Here is a 16,385-nt window from a genome sequence, read left to right on the forward strand (position 1 = left end):
TTGTCTGACCATAACCTGGCCTCTACAAGCCTCCAGTAATACAAGACAAGTCCAGTATGACAGTCAGATTTTAAGCCTATTTGTACAGCATATAGAGCATTCTCATTCAGCTCATCAGTCTTACATAATTTTTTTATTCTGAAGGACTCCAAAGCAACAGGTAACTCATTTCTTCCAGTCTAGTTCTAGTGTCTGCCAGTCATATTGGCAAAACAATGGTGTTTAAAGATATATAGCTCCTTGGAAATTCTTTTTTTTAATTACTGTTATTTCATGGTTTTGAAAAGGCATTGGAAGATAGGACTAGACTTCATACTTTCAGCTTGAAGGACTTATCCTTCTACAGGAAGAAGGGAAATGTGTGGATCACTGAAGAGTCCACAGAGAAAAAAAAAGAAAAAAAAATCATAGAATGCTTTCCAGAAAATGAGTAATGGGGGAATTAAGGAGTTTAACATTACTGGGAATCTTGGTACAGCATCAATAAGCTTCTAAGTTTCCTTCATGAGCTTCACTGACACTGAATCAATCTTAGTTTGAAAATTCTCCAAAATACAAAAGCAGCAAATAATAAGTTTGAACCACAATTTAAAAATAAACAAATAAGTAGTCTCTCATCCTGCTTAGCTAAAATGGAGGTGCCATACAAGGACAACATTCAGTTGCTGTGTAAACCTGCAGAAGTACAGCTCTTGCATATGGCTAACACAATGGGAAAAGAATTATCTGAAAAGTATGTTTGTTTCTAACATTTCACTGACTGATACCAGCACAGCACAGGTCATTTACAATGCCTTTGTACTGAAAAAGATCTATATGAACAGAAAGAAAAGTCTCACTTTGTACTCTGGAGACTTTACAAATCATCACTGTTTTGCCCCAGTTTAGGATTTTTTTATTAATTTGTTTTGGATTTTTTTAAACTATTCAGTGTCAGTAAATTTTTGAAGACAGTCTAGACTCAGCAAAAAAAGAGATTTTCTTCTAGAAAACAGTAGTGAGACAAATGTTCCCATATAAACTATTCCTAAGAGGTTATGATAGCTCAGAGGAATCAGCACCTCCCTTAAATATCACACTGCTTGATTAAGCCTCTTTTCTGGCCTTGTCTCATCCTGACTTTCAACCAACGAGCAGACTCAATACAGAAATCAGAACAGGCAGCTAGTGAAAAGGTTGCCATCACAGAGACAGTCTCTTGTGGAAAACACCCTGGTTCCTTCACTTTCAAGGGAGGACAGACTACCTTAGTGCCTTCAGGCCTTCTGTGATCTTAGAGGTTCATTTCTTCCAGGTCTTCTGCCAGCAAATAACTCAGAGATTCTGTTAAAACTACTTCATTTGGTTTTGAGGAGTGTAATATACCATACTTAGTGATGTGCAAAAACCTAATGATCCTTCTTCAGCACTAGATTACCGTGTAAAAGAAACTTAATATGCGTAGGTTTCAACAAATGTTTGTTTTTTCCTTATGCAGAGATCTGTTAATGCTTTTCTTCAAGAAAAATAAAACCAAAACCAAGGAATATCTGTACGCTTTAAAATACACTCACGTTGCTTATCTTTAGCCCACTTGCAAAAATATTCAAAATTTCCTGTTAGTAAACCCAAAAGAAAACAGCTTATTGGAGTTAACAACTCTGCACTCCAGTTCAAAATATGCAGAACAGATCTGTTCCAGGCTCTGCCCCAATTTGCTCTATGACCACACCTATTTCCTTCTACTTCTGTTTTAAAATAAGAAATACAACAATACTGGGGTTTAGCTGGCAAACAGTCCAATACCTCTAAAAATAACCTTACCAACATTTCAAGGAAGCAAGGTAATTCCCTGTCTTGTGCCAACAGAAATAAAACTATTAGTAACATTTAGTGCATTCACCAGTAACTCAAACAAACCTAAATAACTTTAAAAAAACGTGCTTCCAAACTGAGCAGAAGATAACAATATTTGTCATGCCTGTTTGAGACTACGCTAGGAAAAAGAACATACTCCTCACTTTATACAGTTTACTTCAAATCTGTAACCCAGCAGTGAAGCACACCATCATATAACCTTTCTTTGTTATAAATTATTAAATAATAATTAAGTGCAGAGTTGTTGTGAGTGTAATTGGAGCATTAGTATGTAGTTTTTGCTCCTGTGGTTATTTAACTTCAGCTTTGGTGGAGGTCTCTGAACAATTTCCTGTTACTTTATAATGACTTTCAGTAAATGCTTATCTGCATCCAACAGATTGCTTTGCTTCAATATACTGTGCTGCAAGAGAAGGAACTAAGGTATCATCACCATGAACTAATTATTTATGGTTGAAAAGTTCAAAGAGACCCTCATAACTTGCTGAAGCATAAAATTTGCCCTGCCTTTAACTCGTTATAGTCTAATGAGTTTTCAAGTTATAATAGCACATCCCAATGCTTTCTCTGATACTCTTTTAATCAGATTTTTGTTGTTGTTGTTTGATAGGCTTCTGAGAAAATATTGCATATTGCACACATCACTTCAAAAATAGTCTCTAACTGCTAATGAACCACAAAAATGGCTTATGATTATTGTGTGCCTTCCACAAGCATCAGCTATTCTATGGATGCCATTTGCTAAGCTTTGCTATGTGCTCAATAGACCTAGAAGGGTCCCTTTCCAGCAAGTCCAATGTTTCCTTCTAATACTGTGTTTTGTCTTTGTGTCTTACAAGATAATAATAAAAGCTAATTTTACTAGAGGTATAACGATCTGTCCAAGACCAAACACACATCATAGGACAGTATCATAAGGAGAAAAAAGAAAAAAAAAAACCAACCAAAAAATAAATATAGTGGTATGTAAAAAAGCCCCACACATATGTATCAGAAAATTATTGTCCTACATAAAATCTTTCCAGTTTTGATGCACTAACTTATGGGAAAAGCCTTGGGGCAGATCAGCTGCTTGCTAAATTCCTCAAAGTCGCATACACAAGTGAAGGATATAGTGTGCCACAGATGCCATGCCAGAAAGATTACTTGACATTCAGCTGTAATCTCCTTTTGAGCTATGCCACAACTTCACATCGTACAGAGTAACTGCAGCAAAAGAGGAAAAAAATGTGTATGTGGGAAACCAGTGCTATCAAACACACAAGTTGAAAGACTGTGTGTGAAACAATGTTTCTAGATGAGCCTTTTCAGTATACTTTTGGTATCTGTGCAATATTGTAGAATGCTGAAAAGACTAGTAAAAATCAGTGTTTGTGTCAATTATTGCTTCTCTGAGGAAAGCCTTTTAAAAAGGAAATGTCCCCAAGTCGTGGATTTGCTGATGTTTTTCAAATGTAATACTAAAAAAAGGATAACAATTTTTTCCTTCTCTCGCATCTATTTTTTAAAACAGGAAAAGATGCAGTATGTTCCAGTTCAGGTCTTGATCCCAATCAGTTATTGATTGAAATAAATTCCAGACCTCCTGGTAAATTGTTATTTACATATGAGAGATACACAGAAAGTACATTAAACGATTACTGTAAACTGTAGTATCTTTGTACAGACTGCAGGACTACAGAGAACAGCCTTTACAGATCTTCAAAAGCATTTTACATCATATTGTTTTTTCTTCCCCGAGAAATTTCATTTCAGCTGGTGGTATTTTTCTGAAAGACATTCACAAAACTAAAAAGTTAACCCAGAGGTACATGATGACAACATTTAGAGATCTCTTTGGTGTGTTCTTAAGATTGTGAATACCTTTTGGACCCAAAGGTTCCCCATTTAATTGTTGCGTATAACTTTTATGTAAAGGGATTTCTAACAACTGCTAGTTGAATATCTGATCTTCTTTATGAAAGATTACCAAGTGCCATCAAAAGGAATAAAGCTATCTTAACTATCAGCTAGTAGAAATACAAAACATTAAGAAAGGGGGTTTGGGCTTATGTGATACATACTCTGCCCTGCTAGGAGAGAATTTTCACTTCCAGTTACCTAGGCATTCCAGATGGCTTGAAATCAATCGTGTTAAAATTTAAGCCATTAAAAAGTATCTCTCTACTTCATACAAAACAATTTTGTAATATTACTTTTGCTGATTAACAAATTCAGTAAGCCTTTGCATAATGTAAGCTTCTCTTAGGTGCAAAGTAATCACAGATTCACAGAATGGTAGAGGTTGGAAGGAACCTCTGGAGATCATCTCATCCAACCCCACTGCTTGAGCAGGGACACCTAGAGCAAGGGACAGAGAAATGCATCCAGGTGGATTTTGAATGTCTCCAGGGAAGGAGACCCCACAACCTCCCTGGGCAGCCTGTTCCACTGCTCTGTCACCCTCACAGTAAAGAAGTTTTTTCTCATGTTTAGCTGGAGCTTCCTGTGTTCCAACTTGCTGCTTGTCCTGTCATTGGGCACTACTGAAAAGAGTCTAGTCCCATCGTCCTGACACCCACCCTTTAGATATTTATAGGTATTGATGACATCCACCTTCAGTCTTCTCCTCTCCAGGCTGAACAAACCCAAGACTTTCCTCATAAAGGAGATGCTCCAGGCCACTGATCGTCTTCGTAGCTCTCCACTGGACTTGCTTGAGCAGTTCCCTGTGCTTCTTAAACTGGGGGACCCAAAACTGGACACAGTACTCTAAATGAGGTCTCACTAGGGCAGAGTAGAGGGGAAGGATAACCTTCTTCGACCTGCTGGCCACCCTCCTTTTAATGCATCCCAGGATACCACTGGCCTTCTTGGCCACAAGGGCACATTGCTGGCTCATGGTCAACTTGCTGTCCACCAGCACTCCCACGTCCTTCTCAGCAGAGCCACTTTCCAGTAGGTCAGCCCCCAACCTGTACTGGTGCATGGTGTTGCTCCTCCCCAGGTGCCTTGCACTTGCTCTTGTTGAATTTCATCAGGTTCCCCTCGGCCCAGCTCTCCAGCCTGTCCAGGTCTCGTTGGATGGCAGCACAGCCTTCCACCGTAACAGCCACTCCCCCCAGCTTGGTATCACCAGCAAACTTGCTGAGGTTACACTTCGTGCCATCATCCAGGTCATTGATGAATATATTAAACAGGACTGGACCCAGCACAGACCCTTCGGGAACACCGCTAGTTACAGGCCTCTATCCGGACTCTGCCCCATTGATCACAACCCTCTCAGTTCTGTTGTTGAGCCAGTTCTTTGTCCACCTCACTGTCCACTCATCCGACCCACACTTCCTTAGCTTCTCTATGAGGATGCTATGGGAGACAGTGTCAAATGCCTTACTGAAGTCAAGACAGACAACACCCACTGCTCTCCCTTCGTCCACCCAGTCAGTCACGCCATCACAGAAGGCTATCAGGTTGGTCAAGCATGATCTCCCCTTGGTGAATCCATGTTGACTACTTCTGATAACCACCTTCTCCTCCACATGCCCGGAGATGACCTCCAGGAGGAACTGCTCCATCACCTTTCCAGGAACAGAGGTGAGGCTGACTGGCCTATAGTTTCCCAGGTCCTCCTTCTTGCCCTTTTTGAAGATTGGAGTGACATTTGTTTTCCTCCAGTCCTCAGGCACCACTCCTGTCCTCCACAGCCTTTCAAAGATGATGGAGAGTGGCTCAGCAAAAACATCCACAAGCTCCCTCAGCACTCGCAGATGCATCCCATCGGGGCCCATGGATTTGCGAGGATCCAGTTTGCATAGGTGATCTCTGACCCAGTCCTGCTCAACTAATGATAAGTCTTCCTTTCTCCAGATTTTTATTCTCTCTTCTGGGGGCTGAGATGCCTGAGGGCCAGCCTTAGCAGTAAAGACCAAAGCAAAGGCAGCATTCAGTAACTCCGCCTTCTCTGCATCCTGCATCACCAGGGTCCACACCTTGTTCAGCAGTGGGCCCACTGTATCCCCAGTCTTCCTTTTACTGCTGATGTATTTAAAGAAGTCCTCCTTGTTATCTTTGACATGCATTGGCAGATTTCGTTTCGAGTGGATCTTGGACTTCCTCGTCATATCTCTGCATACCCTGATAACATTCCTATACTCCTCTCAAGTGGCCAGTCCGTCTTCCCACATACTGTGAACCTCCCTCCTCCATTTGAATTTCTCTAGAAGCTCTTTGCTCAGCCATGCGGGTCTCCTGGCTCCTCTGCCTCACTTCTTCCTCTTAGGGATGCACCGATCTTGAGCTCAGAGGAAGTGGTCCTTGAATACTGACCAGCTCTCTTGGACGCCCTTGCCTTCTAGAGCCCTAGCCCATCGGATTCCTCCAAGCAGGTCTTTGAGGAGGCCAGAGTTGGCCCTCTTGAAGTCTAGGGCTGTAATCCAATGTCAAGTCTTGCATTCCTCCATGGAAAACTCAACATAAAATGAAGTTGAAGTCCCCTCTAAAGAAAAGAATCAGGCTGCAGCTGCCACCTTTACAATATATTATACATTTACATTAAAAATCATCTTTAAACAGGAAATATTAAGAACTGAAACAGGCCACCAAATTCTACTCATAACCTTCCTGCCCCGTGGTTAATTTTCCTTGAATTAATAATTAAAAGATGAATCTGGTTTGTTTAAGAATAATATTTAACTTTAACATTAAAATAGCAGCTATAATAGAGGGAAAAAATTCTTAAAGATACCATTACATTAAAGTACCATAGGTACTTATTTTGCTTCCACCTGCTCCATTTGTTTCACTATATTAATACTCTAGTAGTCACAACACAGGACATGAGATATCTTCGTACTTTTTCTATCATTAGCAGCTACAGCCTGAAAAGCCACATCCCTGTGCCATGAGAGCCCAGGTCATGAGCACAAACCTGAGTACCCATACACTGCTCTCTTTAAGTCTGTCTCTAGTACTTAAGGCTATCTAAAATGCAATTTCTCAATCTTTTCATTTCCCACATTTCCTTTTTTAATTTGAGTGTTATCACTAAGGACCCAAGACACTGATATCCAGCAGAAAAGAGCTTTCTATCAAATTGCTAGTAGATCAGTATTCAGAATACACTACTATTGGAAATTCAAGCTTGCAAACTAGCCTGATTTATTGAGCTGGAATTGATTTACTGTACCTTATATGCAACATTTTAAAAAGCTGTTCTGGGCTAATTACATACTTAGCTGATCCCCGAGTGATTAATAAAGTTCCTGACTAATTTTCTGTCTCTTCTGAGCTGCCAGATGGAGTGCAGAAAACTCATCTACATCCCATAATGCAGATTTTCACATTAATGAATAAAGTTTACAGCTAGAAAAAAAAACTAGGGAAGAACTTTATATCTGCTTTACTTTTACATTCCTAAAAAACCAGAAACAAGACTAACAAATCAGGTTTATCCTTTCCTCTAGTTTTCAGATGAGGTCAGAAATCTGTATTGGCCTCTGTTTACACAACAGAACTATTACATAAAAATTTTAAGATAAATAAAAATATATCTTTCATTACACAATTCACAAGCTATGACATTGCCTTTATATATACATATGCCATCTAGAGCTGACATAAGTCACTCAGGTTTTTGCAATCTGTTCTTTCCTAAGAACTGGTAAATCAAGTGAGTGTCACTTTCCTTTGCTTATCTCACAAACAAAAAACATGCTGAAGGTGACTTTGCTGCTGTTTTGGCTTGGTGGCTTTTTTTGGTTTTGTAATGAATGCAAAAAGTAATCAGAAGAAGATGGCCAGTGATTCAATTCTTTAGAGAGTGATTCAAATTCATTTGTCCCTTATATGAACCAAAGAAAAAAAAACTTGTCATTAATTTAGTCAATTAAGAGTCCTTTGAAAGCAATATCCTGTTTAAAGAACCTGTCCCTGGAGTGCTGCTTACAGTCTAGGAAAAGTTAATTTTAGAGCATTTCAAGTGAAGAAAGGTCATTTTCTAGATGTGCTCTGCAGAATATTGTAATTTTAAATGGTAAACTAAATGAGAATTGTTTTTTTGTAACTATAGAGTGAATGGTTATGTGAATTAGAAACAAGACTAAAGACGTGTATTACATTTTATCATGTCATTTTAAATTAAACTAGCAATATTTATAGTCTCTTCCTCTTATATATCAAAGACTCTATGGTTTTCTTCCTTAACATTACACAGTTTACAGTATAAAAAGAAAATTTCCGTACAAGACAAAATAGTTAACACTAAATATTTATAGTTTCAAGGATCAACAGGTAGGAATGAAAAATGCATAAAGCCCACAGAGAGTGTAACTTCAGTTGCTTAGGAAAGACGGGGAGTGTCTTACAGTGCAACATTTATTCTGACATACAATTCTTGCCAGTTACAATGTCGAGGAACAGCAGACAGACCCACAACTTATATATGATCTCAAACACCTGATCACATTCTCTTGGTTCATGTACAAATTACTTGTTTCACTTTTGTAAAGTGCAAAACGATTATCTAAGTAAAAACTTAGTATTTACTGATGGCAACAATTCTATGAAAGTACACATTGCATAAGTGCAAAGAGAAGTACATTAAATTATATATAACTCTCTAAAATGATATCAAGAAATAGAGTCCAAGACAGACATACTAGAAGCAGTTAAGTAAATTTCCCATGCCCCAGCAAAGTCAGACAAAAGGATAATGCAGACATGAAGCACAGGGCTGTGATTAAAGTTTCAAATTCAATCTACAACAGACTTTCTATATGACTATTAACAGTGCACAACACACAATCCACATTCCTCAGTTTCTCCTTTATAAAAAAAGATTAATCTACTACAAGATCTTGACCCCTACAAATCGATGGGCCCTGATGTCATCCACCCGAGGATGTTGAGGGAGATGGCTGACGTCATTGCAAGGCCACTCTCCATAATCTTTGAGAAGTCATGGGGAACGGAGGATGTCCCAGAGGACTGGCGAAAGGCAAATCTTACCCCTATCTACAAGAAAGTCTTGAGTGAGGATCCAGGTAATTATAGGCCCATCAGCCTTACTTCAGTCCCTGGGAAAGTTATGGAACGAATCCTCCTGAGGGCCACCACAAGTCAAATGAAGCACGTGATTGGGAAAAGCCAACATGGCTTCACTAAAGGCAGAGCGTGCTTGACAAACCTGGTGGCCTTCTATGACAAAGTGACTTGCCTAGCTGACAAGGGGCGGGCGGTGGACATTGTCTACCTGGACTTCTCCAAGGCCTTTGATACGGTCCCCCCCAGTCTCCTCCTGGAGAAATTAATGCATCATGGCCTAGACAAGTGGTCTGTGCAGTGGGTGGGGCACTGGCTGACAGGCCGCACCCAAAGGGTGGTGATAAATGGCTCCTTTTCCAAGTGGCAACCTGTCACAAGTGGAGTCCCCCAGGGATCAATATTGGGCCCAATGTTATTCAATATCTTTAAAAGTGATCTGGATAACGGCATCAAGTGTAGCCTGATGAAGTTTGCAGATGACACCAAATTAAGCAGGGAAGTAGATACTCCAGAAGGGAGAGATGCTCTGTAGGAAGAACTGGACAGTCTGGAAAAGTGGGCCAGCAAGAACCTTATGAAGTTCAACAAGGACAAGTGTAAGGTCATGCACCTGGGAAAACATAATCCGGGAGTGCAGCACAGACTGGGATCCACCTGGCTGGAGAGCAGCTCTGTGGAAAGGAACCTGGGGGTCCTGGTGGACAGAAAGCTCCACATGAGCCAACAGTGTGCTGCTGCAGCCAAGCAGGCCAACAGGATGCTGGGTTGCATCAAAAAGGGCATTGCCAGCAGAGAGAAAGAAGTCATCATCCCGCTCTACTCAGCGCTTGTCAGGCCACACCTGGAGTACTGTGTACAGTTCTGGTCCCCGCTATACAAAAAGGATGTGGACAGGCTGGAAGGGGTCCAGAGAAGGGCCACCAAGATGATCAGAGGACTGGGAAGCCTGCCATATGAGGATAGGCTGGGAGAACTAGGTTTGCTCAGCCTTGAGAAAAGGAGGCTCAGAGGGGCTCTCATCACCATGTACCAGTACTTAAGGGGTAGCTACAAAGAAGATGGAGACTCCCTTTTTACAAAGAATCACATGGAGAGGACAAGGGGGAACGGACACAAGTTGCTCTTGGGCGCATTCCAATTGGACACAAGAGGAAAATTTTTCACAGTGAGGACAGTCAACCATTGGAGTAATCTCCCTGGGGAAGTGGTTGAGTCCACCACATTGGACACTTGCAAGAGTCATCTGGACAGGGTGCCGGGCCACCTTGTCTAGACTGCACTCTTCCTAGAAAGGTTGGACTAGATGATCCCTGAGGTCCCTTCCAACTTGTGATTCTGCAATTTTCCACACAAAGATTCAGGTGTATGTTACTGTTAGAAAGAAGCTTCAGAAGCACAACAAAGTTATCACAAATCACAAAGGTGGTTCTCACAGTAGTTAACAGGATTATATGTCATATTTTTCATTGGCAAATGCAATGTTGAATGCACTGGCATAACCCTTGGGGAAGATAAGGTAATGGTGTAAGGTAATATTTGCTGATAAGGCAGTATTCTCTGATTTTTATACACGCATTAAAAAGGTAAGAAAATGCAATTATGAAGTTTCATGCATGTTCATTACAACACAGAAATTAAATAGTAGCATAGAATCCTTTCCAAATATACTCATTTGAATAATGCAGCTAGATGAGATAAAAAGCATGGGGTTTGTATTTGTTATTATTCTGTATGTCTTCAAAAATGCCTTAGGTCCCCCATTTGAACCTCCCTCTCAAACAACCATGGTAACCATCAAGAACATTTATCACAGAACAGTCTTCAGTGCAACAGGAAAACAATACAGACTAGATCTAAGGAATAATTTTTTTACAATGATGGTAGTGAAACACTGGACAGGTTGCCCACAATGGTGGTAGATGCCCCATCCCTGGAAATATTCAAGGTTAGGCTGGATGGGGCTCTGAGCAACCTGATCTAGTTGAAGATGTCCCTGGTCATTGCAGGGGGGTTGGACCAGAGGACGTCTAAAGGTCCCGTCCAACCCAAACTAATCTATAATTCTATGAATAGACATAAATGCCAACAGCTCAAAACACTAACACACTCTAACCAAAATCATCTTCACACGACATTAAAAAAAATTACAAGTTTGGAATAAAAGTTTGTTTCAATCAACGGATTACAGCTACATATAGTAGAACAGATTATCACATTCTGTCAAACTAGAAGACAGCAATAAACTTCAATTTGATAAAGCAAAAAGATTTCATGGGCCTAAATCTTACATTTCATAATACAAAATACACCAACTTCGTATAAATATACTAAGAGTTAATGGTTCCAGTAAACTATATTTCCTACCTTTTCTGTGCAAACTCGGTTAATAATAGCCAACTGACATCGTGAAAAAGTTGTCTGTGCAAGTTAGAAATTTATTCCCCTCATTCACAAAAAGTTGTGAAATGTGGCTTTGAGAATAGCTAGTTATTTAATGAAAGCGACACAGACTATTCCCTAAAATTATTCCAACTTCCAGAAATTATAATTTAATCTTTTTTTTAATGGAACAGTAACACTACACTACCAACACTGTCATAGATTACCACACAAAGACACATGCACAGCTAATAGTCGAGTTTCGCTGGATAATATTTGGAAGAGTGCACCTTTCTGCATAAGAGAAGTCCTGTAAGGCAGAGAAAGAAGTTGCAAAGAAGAAAAAGGAGCAACTTGAACAAATACGGTGTCATGGTTTTAGCTGGGATAGAGTTAATTTTCTTCACTCTAGCTGGCATAGTCCTGTGCTTAGTATGAAAATAATGTTGATAACACACCAATGTTTTGGCTGCTGCTGGGTAGCGCTTGTACTAGTCAAGGACATTTCTAGCTTCCCATGCTCTGCTGGGTGCACAAGAAGCCGGGAGGGGAGGGGGCACAGCTAAGAGAATGGATTCAAACTGACCAAAGGGATAGTCCATATTATGTAATGTCATGCCCAGTATGTTAACTGGGAGGAGCTGGCTCGGGGAGGGAGGGAGCAATCGCGGCTGGGGGACGGGCAGCATCGGTCAGCGGGTGGTGAGTGGTTGTATCATTCGTGTTTCTGCGGGGGTTTTTTTTCTTTTTTTTCTTTCCCTTCCTTTTCCATTTTGTTATATTAACATTATTGTCATTATTATCATAATCATTCTTATAATTATTATTTTATTGTAATTATTAAACTGTGCTTATCTCAACCCAGAATTTCTTTTGCTCTTCCGATTCTCTTCCCCATCCCACAGGGGTGGGTGGGAGTGAGCGAATGGCTGTATGGTGTTCAGTTGCCATCTGAGGCTGAACAGTTATCACCCAAGAAAAAGGCACATTTTTTTCCCCAAGTGAGGATTTGGTGTTATAACCAACATAATGCTGTGCTCCAAGGAACCTGCTCTTGTATAGTCTTTGTAAATAAATTGAACTGTATCAAAAATACTCAACTTCCCTTTCCTCCTCTTAGTATATTTATACGAAGTTGGTGTATTTTGTATTATGAAAGATTTAGGCCCATGAAATCTTTTTGCTTTATCAAATTGAAGTTTATTGCTGTCTTCTAGTTTGACAGAATGTGATAATCTGTTCTACTATACGTACCTAATAGCAACCCATCGGACGGTTGAAAGAAAGGATCACAGTGTTGTTACTGGCAATAGCTAAATTTAAGCTGTGATAAGGATAAACAAGGTAAGTTACGAAATTGAGCAGAAAACAAGATCAGTAGGGGAAGAATGCAATTAAAAACACGCTGAGAGGGCAGAACAGAGAAAATGTGGCTCAAGGGAGCAGAAAAGGACAGATTTTCAAATTAAATATGCCATAATAGCAGAAAGATTGAAACTAAGGAACCTTAAGAACAAAACCTTGCTCAGCCATCCAAATTATCAACTCCCTTTACCTGCTGACAACGCTTTTCCACATGCAGCCTACGGTGCTATTTGCCTTTTTTTGCTGCAAGGGGGCATTGCTGGCTCATGTTCAACTTTTTGTCCACCAGGACTTCCAGGTGGTTTTTGGCAGAGCTGTTCTCCAGCTAGTCAGCCCGCAGGCTATACCAATAAATTATGTTATCTCTCCCCATATGCAGGACTGTGCACTTCCCTTTGTTGAACTTCTTGATGTTCCCCCTAGTCCTTTCCCACAGCCTTCTGAGGTCAGTTATAATGCTGTAGTAACACTGGGACTACATTTACCTTGAGTGACAACACCAAAGACTATCGGGTAAAGCCCATCATAAATCCACTGCAAAGTAGACTGGATAAACTTCTTTTACCAGCAAGACCTCAGCAGAGGGACACAGCAAGGGAATTAGCTTTTTGTTGGCAGTTTAAGAATAGGAGGAAAAAAGGCTTTGCACTCCTGACGTAACTTACTTTGTTCTTGGAATTAATCAGTTATTGACCTCTTACTACATGTCTCTTGGCTGTATCTGAGACTTGATCTCAGGACTTTATCCAGAGTGGAACGTACCCTTCCAGTAAACACAGCTTGGGCAACAGCTGAAAGTCATAGTTTATGTACTTGAAGATTTTCTCCTTTCTTTTGTGAAATAGCTTCCAGTATCATGCACTAAGAGTGCCTCACAACATGTCTGTTTTAGAAGTAAACCACTTTGCTAGCCTTTGTCAAGAGTGATTAGAAGTATTCTTTATCTTGAACAACAAGGGTTGAGTTAAATAATTCTTTTTGTTTCATTTGGGCATTGCTAACTACTTCAATTTTTAGGCCACTGACTACAAAGCATGTCATATTTGTCTATCCTTTATCACTGTGGTAAGTAATTTCATAGACTGTGTTTCATTTAAAACTAAATAAACACCTTCTGTCTTTACCCTGGCTCTAGTTTAGCTTGTTAAGTACCACAACATATGCCATCTGTTTCCCAAAACAACCTACACAAGCACAGCACTATGGTATTAGTAAGTTAAGAACATGAAAACCAAGCAGCAATTGGCACACATATGCAGTCACGTTTGATTTGCTTTAAGTGGACATTGCAGTACAATCTTTTCCACCCAATAAACATGTATATAAATAACATTAAAAAAATAACCTTGCTCCTGTAGGCACCATGTTTTCACATACTACAGTACATGAGGCATAAAAAAACAAAATTAACAAAAGCCTCAAAGCTGTCCTACACAGTTGGCAGAAGCAGCCTCCTCTTTGGAGCATCTGCTGGAATTGTTGTTTAATAAACTCATTTTGTTAGAGTGCTTACCAGACATAAAAATGAGTTTGTTAACTTAAAAGAAAGAAATAATTAACACTTGGAATAATTACCAAGTGTTGTTCTAACCTTCCATCTTTAACCTGGAGCAGACAAGGTCACCAGCATTACCACTTAGATAACTGACTTCAAATACGTTTGTTTATCAAGAGAAGAATCAGGCATTTTCACAAAATAGTCTCAATTCTTTCTGCCTCAGCATAAAAATACAGAGAAGTATAGGAGGTAGCCTACTTAATGCAGGAACAGAAATATTTCCATTTTTGCAGCAAATAAAATGAACTACAGCAAATATGGGGGCTTAAACTTTCACTTGTGTGCCTGCACATGGAAATACAGAATCCCAAAATGCTTAATACCATGCAGCTGCAGATGAGTTTTATGTGTATGTTCAGGATATAGTAATCTTCATCCAATTCAATTTCACCAAAGTCAATGCTGTAACCATTGAATTATTCCAAATTACAACTGGAAATGCATTCAAACTGGACATAGCTGTTTGCTTGCTTTTCCAGTAAAACCCACGTTCAACACACATTCTCTACATCACAGAAATTATTTGTGAAACACCAAATACTTTTCTTTCAGGCAAAGATGAAATTAAACCAGAAACTAGGTAGAGATTCCCTCTCCTCTACTGCTCAGTTTGACATACACGGATGTCAGTGGAGGAGTTCCTGAAGATCACACCCCAGCTCTTCATCTGCATGAGAGGGCCCCCTGCTGTCCTGTTAAGTTGTGCTAACAACTATCTGTGACCTCGATCAGGGAATAGGCTCAGCTTAAAATCCTGCTCAAACAGTTGGTTTCAGCAGGGGTTTTTCCCTACAGTACTGCGTAAATGGTAGGGCAACCACAGAGCTTCTTCAGTGATGCCGACAGATCCACGTAATACTGCCCCATAGCTTCACTGGACAGAATGGAAAACTCATTGGCACAGACCATAAAAGGGAAAGAAAAGGACTGTAACATGTTGATTAGTGCACTCACCAGGGGTGTTGGCAGGGTAACAGGGAAGTAGAGTTCTAGTCCCATTGTTGTTAACTGAAATATGCTAAAATAGAACAGTAGCACATAAATCAGAAGAAATGTAAAGAAATCAACCCAGCACACATGAGAAATAAACGGCTAAAGGAGAACTTGCAGGAATCAGGACACTCCACAGCTCCTGTGCTTTGATTTAGAGCAGAAATGGGATCTGAACCAGGATTATCATAACTAATTAGCACAGCACAAGCACTGGGGTAGAAAGCTGCACCATTTTCTATTACCTTATTTTCTAAGCAGCTGTCGTGGTTTAGCCCCAGTCAGCAACCAAGCACCACGTAGCTGCTCACTCACCCCCCACCCCCGGTGGGACGGGGGAGAGAATTGGAAGAGTAAAAGTGAGGTAACTCATGGTTTGAGATAAAGACAGTTTAACAGGTAAAGGAAAAGCTGCGCGCAGAAGCAAAACAAAACAAGGAATTCATTCACTACTTCCCATCGGCAGGCAGGTGGTCAGCCATCTCCAGGAAAGCAGGGCTCCATCACGCGTAACGGTTACTTGGGAAGACAAATGCCATCACTCCAAACATCCCCCCCCCCTTCCTCCTTCTTCCCCCAGCTTTATATACTGATCATGATGTCATATGGTACGGAATATCCCATTGGTCAGTTTGGGTCAGCTGTCCTGGCTGTGTCCCCTCCCAGTTTCTTGTGTACCCGGCAGAGCATGGGGAGCTGAAAAAGTCCTTGACCAGTACAAGTGCTACTTAGCAACAGCCAAAACATCTCCACATCATCACCACTGTTTCCAGCAAAAATCCAAAACATAGTCTCATACTAGCTACTACGAAGAAATTTAACTCTCTCCCAGCTGAAACCAGGACAGCAGCGTTGAAACCTTTGAAAGTCTAAGCTAAAATTTTCAATGCTCTCCTTAAAAAAATAAATACTAAAAATAACAAATCCAAAATATTTTTGTGGTAAAAACTTATTTCATGCAAGTTGAAGTTACTAAAATCCTGACCATCACCACCTGCAAAGGAAAATGCAAAATGAACAGAAAATAATTTATCTTGAGTCTATATTAAACCAATTTTGGGGGATGCTTTATTTTTTTCCCTCAGTTACCAAACTGAAAACTAGAACTATGCTTGTTTGCAAAACTCTTTTTAGAACCCATTAGGAAAAATGGCCCTACATAAACACAAGTCAATAATAATTCATATGGAGACTTATTGATTAAACATTTCTAGAT

General features: G+C 40.1%; 1 long non-coding RNA gene across 2 annotated transcripts in view; it reads right to left on the reverse strand.

Moving 5' to 3' along the window:
• Positions 1 to 15,640, reverse strand: part of LOC142061020 (uncharacterized) — a 238,252-nt gene extending 222,612 nt beyond the window's left edge. For both annotated transcript variants that reach the window (XR_012662019.1, XR_012662020.1), the window contains exon 1: positions 15,134 to 15,640. This is a non-coding gene — a long non-coding RNA (uncharacterized LOC142061020). The remainder of the gene's footprint in view (positions 1 to 15,133) is intronic.
• Between the last annotated feature and the right edge of the window lie 745 nt (positions 15,641 to 16,385).

The sequence above is a fragment of the Phalacrocorax aristotelis genome, chromosome 8 (genome assembly GCF_949628215.1).
Source record: "Phalacrocorax aristotelis chromosome 8, bGulAri2.1, whole genome shotgun sequence".
Lineage (NCBI taxonomy): Eukaryota > Metazoa > Chordata > Aves > Suliformes > Phalacrocoracidae > Phalacrocorax > Phalacrocorax aristotelis.